Source organism: Tarenaya hassleriana, unplaced genomic scaffold (genome assembly GCF_000463585.1).
Source record: "Tarenaya hassleriana unplaced genomic scaffold, ASM46358v1 Cleome84, whole genome shotgun sequence".
In the NCBI taxonomy this organism is placed as follows: domain Eukaryota; kingdom Viridiplantae; phylum Streptophyta; class Magnoliopsida; order Brassicales; family Cleomaceae; genus Tarenaya; species Tarenaya hassleriana.
Window position 1 is genome coordinate 456600 of NW_010970837.1, and position 6958 is coordinate 463557.

The 6958-nt window shown below is 43.8% G+C and overlaps 1 pseudogene; it reads right to left on the bottom strand.

Moving 5' to 3' along the window:
- Positions 1 to 229: 229 nt before the first annotated feature.
- LOC104803366 lies at positions 230 to 4562 on the bottom strand (annotated as a pseudogene).
- Positions 4563 to 6958: the final 2396 nt, after the last annotated feature.

Genomic DNA, 6958 nt, shown 5'->3' on the forward strand with positions numbered 1-6958 from the left:
AATATTGTAAAGCTAACACATTATCAACTTCAGAAAATCAACACTCTCATTCCATCAATAATAATGAAATACATGGAGCCCACAAACAAGAAAATTACATGGTTATTCAATGCATCAAAATGAAGGATACCAAAGATGAATAACAACAAAGCATATAGACTTCTTACATTCGAAATGTCAAAGATAGTCATATAAAGACTAACAAATTGGTAATTCGACCAACCAAATTTATAATTCATAGAAATTAAGAGGGATTCGAAGAATAGAACTTCAATGAAATCTCATCGATCAAATATTAATGGCATTCAGTGGACTTTAGTAGTACGAAGGTGTAGGCGATTTGTACTCAGTCTTTGGAGAAGGAGAGTAATATGATGGTGGAGGTGGAGATGTGTAGACATATGGGGGTGGAGGAGACTTGTACTCGGCTTTAGGGGCTGGTGAATAGTAAGGTGGAGGTGGTGGAGAAGTGTATACATATGGTGGAGGAGGAGATTTGTACTCAATCTTTGGAGATGGTGAGTAATACGGTGAAAGAGGTGGAGAGCTATACTTGTATGGATGTGGATGAGATTTGTACTCTGCCTTGGGAGAAGGAGAATAATACGGTGGTGGAGGGGGAGGTTTGTATACATCTGATGGTGGAGACTTATATATAATTTTCGGAGATGGAGAGTAACACGGTGGAGGTGGGGGACAAACACAAACGTGTGGATATGATGGCGACTTATAGTGGACTTTTGGGGAAGGAGAATAATATGGTGGTGGAGGGGGAGAATTGTAGACGTATGGGGGTGGAGGAGACTTGTACTCAACCTTGGGCGAAGGTGAGTAGTATGGCGGTGGTGGGGGAGATTTGTAAACGTATGGGGGTGGTGGAGACTTGTACTCAACCTTGGGTGAAGGTGAGTAGTATGACGGCGGTGGGGGAGGACTGTAGACTATAGACGTATGGGGGTGGAGGAGACTTGTACTCTACCTTTGGAGAAGGTGAGTAGTAAGGCGGTGGTGGAGATTGGTAGACATATGGTGGTGGTGGAGACTTGTAATCAACCTTGGGTGAAGGTGAGTAGTAAGATGGTGGTGGTGGAGAACTGTAAACGTACGGGGGTGGTGAAGACTTGTACTCAACCTTGGGCGAAGGTGAGTAGTAAGGCGGTGGTGGTGGAGAACTATAGACGTATGGAGGTGGAGGAGACTTGTACTCTACCTTTGGAGAAGGTGAGTAGTAAGGCGGTGGTGGAGATTTGTAGACATATGGTGGTGGTGGAGACTTGTACTCAACCTTGGGTGAAGGTGAGTAGTAAGATGGTGGTGGGGGTGAATTGTAAACATATGGGGGTGGTGGAGATTTGTACTCAACCTTGGGTGAAGGTGAGTAGTATGGTGGTGGTGGGGAAGATTTGTAAACATATGGGGGTGGTGGAGACTTGTATTCAACCTTGGGTGAAGGTGAGTAGTAAGGCGGTGGTGGTGGAGAACTGTAAACGTATGGTGGTGGAGGAGACTTATACTCGACCTTTGGCAATGGTGAGTAGTACGGCGGTGGTGGAGGAGATTTATAGATATATGGTGGTGGTGGAGACTTGTACTCAACCTTGGGAGAAGGTGAGTAGTAAGGTGGCGGTGGGGGTGAATTGTAAACGTATGGGGGGGGTGGAGAATACTCAACCTTTGGCGAAGGTGAGTGTAATACCCCGATTCCCGAATAATTTATTCCGGGAATAAAATAGGGTAAGACGAGTCTAAAATATAAGGTGATTGGCATAAGGTTCGAACCAAGGGATCAACGGGACTCGAACGCGTCGAAAACGTCGAAACAACAAAGGAAATAGGGCGTAGACCGATCGATCCAGAGGTAGACCGACCGGTCTAGCGAAAGACGGAGAAAAAGACGAAAATACAGTACAGAACGGACGGACCATGAGGTGGAACGGACGGACCAGGAGGGAGAACGGACGGACTGCCCGTTCACGAAGCGGAACGGACGGACCAGAAGGTGGAACGGACGGACTGCCGACCGCAAAGCAGAACGGACGGTCCAGCAGGTGGAACGGATGGACTGCCCGTTCGCGAAGCAGAACGGACGGACCAGCAGCAGAACGGACGGTCTAGGGTCCTGGGAGCAAAACGCCGAAAAATGCTGACTTTCTTCCACTTTTCGGCCGCGATTATTGCGCGACAATCTGTCCCCACGCGCCACCGGCCACCACTCCCGTGTAGTGCCACACATAGGCTGACCCCTAGGCCGCGTTTTGATCGATTGGGTCTCTGAAGGGGCTGATAAATCGGCCCCAATCAGAGAAGAAAACCATTTCGACTGAAAAACCGGATTTCTGAAAAAGAGAGAAAGGGAGAGAGATTGGGGAAGAACTGAGGCAAAGGGAGCTCGGGAAATCAAAGAGGGACACCCCAAGGAGATTCCCAGGAAGTTTCGGAGGAGAAGATGATCTGTAGAACTCGTACAAGCTCGGACAAAAACGCATCTCACGGAAATCCGAGGTGAGTGGTTCGGATTGAGTTTGAGAGATTCTATTTTCATGATTTATGGTGTAGACTAGTGATTCTGCAAGAGTTAAGCACCTAGGGATGTTAAGTATTGAATGGGTAACGATTAGATCTTAAATCGGATCAGAATTTGGGCAAAAGTGGTGAAAAATCGGACTGAACTCGTGAGGAAGACGAAGTTCTGAGTCCCAGAACGTCCGGTCTACGGACGTAGACCGTCCGTTCTGGGACACGACAGAACGAACACGTATGAACAAATTGGAACGCCTGATCCGGCATGACCCGGAACGTCCGGTCTAGAACATAAGGGGGAACGGACGGTCTGACCTAGTGGACCGCCCGTTCTGGACTTATAGAACGGACGGTCCGAATGAAACCGGACCGTCCGGTCTGCCCTCGTAGAACGGACGGTCTAGGCACTTTGAACAGTGAAAAATCTCAAAATCGCTGACCCGTTCGGTCCACGTACTGGCTGCAACCCCGACTATAGACTCAAATGGATTAAACGGTGATACAGTGAAAAATGGTATTTAAACGAAATAGGATAAAATAAGGATGAACGAACGTGAAAAAGACTCGGGGATAATAATAAGGAAATAAGATGGTAAATAATTTTGTGTGGATGGATGCATGTGATTGAATGACTAAGGAACCCCGTACTTAGTACCGGTTGACGGCGTGAGTCAGTATTAGTACGGGGATGTGTGGATATTGAACCAGTGCCGGTTGACGAACTTGGAGTCAGTACTGGGTGGTGTGTGGTTTCGGTAATAGTACCGGTTGACGAACTGGGAGTCAGTACTATTACCGAAATGGAATACCAGTACCGGTTGACGATGTGGAGTCAGTACTGGTATAGTTGGGTGGACACTTCTGAAACGGTACCGGTTGACGAATTTGGAGTCAGTACCGTTAAGAAATGTGTAGTGAAGCCAGTACCGGTTGACGGCGTGGAGTCAGTACTGGTGGATCTGAGTGGTCGTCTTTATAATAGTACCGGTTGACGAAGTGGAGTCAGTACTATTATAGGGAAGCGGGGTAAAGTCTAGTACCGGTAGACGAATTGAGTCAGTACGGTGAAGCTAGTACCGGTTGACGGCGTGGAGTCAGTACTGGTGGATCTGAGTGGTCGCCTTTATAATAGTACCGGTTGACGAAGTGGAGTCAGTACTATTATAGGGGAGCAGGGTAAAGTCTAGTACCGGTAGACGAATTGAGTCAGTACTAGATGATACCGAAAGGAACGGTACCTGATAGTGCCGGTGGACGACTTGAGTCAGTACTATCAGGTATCGGAAAAATGTGTGAAATAATGATTAAGGGGTTAAAAAGATAAATGAGAAAGGATTAAATGGAGTAAAAGAATTCTTGTATTGAGAGATTAGTTGGCACCGTTCTCCATGAGAATGGGCTCTCCGGGCTCAACCCGAGCTGCTCACTAAGCTTTTGCCTTAGCCCTCCGTTGTTGAATTTTTCAGATCCCGAGGAGCACGAGTAATATTTGGATAGCGACTGAAGAGGAGGCAACATCACGTACGGACTTGATTTGTGTTAAACTTGAAAACGATGTTCTTTTCCTTGCGTTGTATTTTAAGACCGGACGTGTGACAATTAAAGGTTGTGTTAACTATTCCGCTGCGCATTTATGAAGTAAATGTTTTAATTTCCCGTGCTTTTGGATTTATTATATTTTATTGGTTTTCGTCCATGTGGCATATCCTGTTCACGGGAAACGGGATTTGGGCGTCACAGTGAGTAGTATGGTGGTGGTGGGGGAGATTTGTAAACGTATGGGGGTGGTGGAGACTTGTACTCAATCTTGGGTGAAGGTGAGTAGTAAGGCGGTGGTGGTGGAGAACTGTAAGCGTAAGGAGGTGGAGGAGATTCATAACTTTCCTTGGGCGAAGGTGAGTATTCGGGTGGTGGTGGAGAAGAATAAGTGTATGGATCAGAGGCTGCGATGGTTGCAGCCATGACAGTAAAGGCAAGAGCATAAACGAGAAGGGGCGATCTCCCCATCCTAGGGGAAGAAGCCATTGCTTTGTTTCTTTTTGTGTTTTGTGTTGTGATTTAGAGACTTGTGTTAGTATTGGCCTTATATATATAGCCATCGGTTAGACCCTTTTCAATCCAATTTGGTGGATTTGTTGCCTTCAACTAAGTAGACGTGAGAGCATGTTCGAGAACATTATTGCTAACACGTTGGGGTACGAAGTCGTGGGAGGAATGCGCTTCAAATGTCAACGTGACAATTTGCATTTTGTCTTCTTTAACTTTGCATGGTATAAAATGGAATTAGTTTCTTGATTATATTTGTGTTTGATATTCGTTTTAGGTTGAGTACTTAAAATCTAACCCAATCAATTATATGTAAATAAATGATTAAAATCTGATATCAATATTGAGCACAAAGTGTTCTCCACGTTCACGGTTCGAACCCCATGCTAGCATTCACCTATATCAAAAAAAAATATCGATTGTATATTATTTTTTAATATCAAATTAATTAAAATGTGAAATCTTACTTGTTTGGATTAGAATATAAATAAATTACAAAAATGTATTTCTAAAAAGGTATTTGTATTAATAAAAAATTGAGTTTGAATTGAACATAATTCAAATTAAAAATAGACCTAGAAAACTGAATGGAGTTAATTTTTGAAAAATGATATCCAAAAATAATTTCTCGATACATAATCAAAATTTTTTTGACGATTCTCCCTTTTTTCTATTGATAGTTAAGAGGGGAAAGAACATAAATGTTATAGGCTTGAAATGCGTATTCAGGACGAAACAGAATAACGATGGATCAATGAACAAACTCAAAGCTCGTCTAGGTTTTTTTAGTAACCGGATGTCCTGAATCAAAGCTCAGACTAATATTATGTTAGATAAATGGATATGAAAAGAATGGGAACCGGATAACTCTTCTAGTCGTGATGATCACTTTCCGAAAACGTTATTTCGTCCCAAATGAGCAAACGAGATACCGAAACACATTTCTGAGATACAAAGAAGAGACAGTGATATTGTTTTGCTCTACAACAATCACCAAGACAAGAAACTCGTGAAGAAGAAGATGAACACACATACTTTTTGATTGATTTGCAAGAACAATAAAAAAGTTCACTCAAAATCTCTCAAATTTTGATTAGATTTTGTCCTCGACTTATTCTGACGTCTTTTGTATATAAAATACTAAAGAACATAACCAAAAGTTGCAAAATCTGCAGTTTTCACGCGAAGAATCGCATCAGTTTGTGTTTCTGCAAAGTGACTCGGACCGAGTTACAACTGACTCGGGTCGAGTTACCACTGACGCGGTCCGAGTTACTTCTGACTCGGGCCGAGTCAAGTTCCTGTTAAAACACGACTTTCTCCCATACTTCTTACGATGAATTCATTGGATGAACGCATTGTTTGTTCATTATTATTTTTTGCATATTTGATAAATAATGACATCCATGGATTGTTATGAACGATCCTAAATTTCTTAATCGCTTGTCATTGTGGGAGCAATGATGAATTAAGACTAACATGAGGCGTGATGGATGATCATAGTGACGATCATGTGTATTGGATACGGATCACGATCATGGGTACTTGTTTGGAACAAGTGACTGGATGACTCGCGTGAGATTGTCGATTGGATGTAATCCATCACTTGAATCTCACATGACGGTTTACTTTGGATCCTTAGACTTGAGATATTTATTGTATCCAACATGAGGAGTAATGTACTTTGACTGTGTCACACGTCGTCTTTAACCGGATGATTATAAAGGCGTGGCTCGAGTACATTATGAATCGTGTAGTGGATAGTAGATAGTCAAGACGGAACTTTGTCCCTCTCGAAAGAGATCATTGTTGGACCCGTCGTAAGAGTGAGACTGTGGAAATGTATGGCCACACTATAGATGAATGTCATCTATCTCTTACAGTGTACTCGGGATACGACAAAGCAATCGAACTGCGTTTCGATTTATGATATCGTGAGACAAAGAGGATCATAGTTAGAGCTATCTCTGGTTTTCGGTTAGATCACATCTAACTCTTTCCGATACGGATAATCATAATGTCTTGCTAGAGACCGCTTATGATTTGTAAAGCGAGATTGGATCTCGGGTTTACTGCCGTATTCGGAGGAGCCTAAAGGGTCACACACATATGGGATGAACGTGTATGAACGAGATTGATAGGACAAAAATCGGATTTTTCCTAGTTTCTGAGTCCAGTCCGGAGCTGACCAAGTGTTGGTCAGCCAGACCAGACGGACTTGGAGATGCAGACGAACTTGGCCGAAAATTGATCTGGTCCGGAGCTGACCAAGAGATGGTCCGGCGGACGGGGCCAGTCAGTCGGATCAGTACGTGAGGCTCGGACTTGTCCTGGTCCGGTGGACCAAGAGTTGGTCCAACAGACCAGACGTGTCAGACGGACTATGCATGCT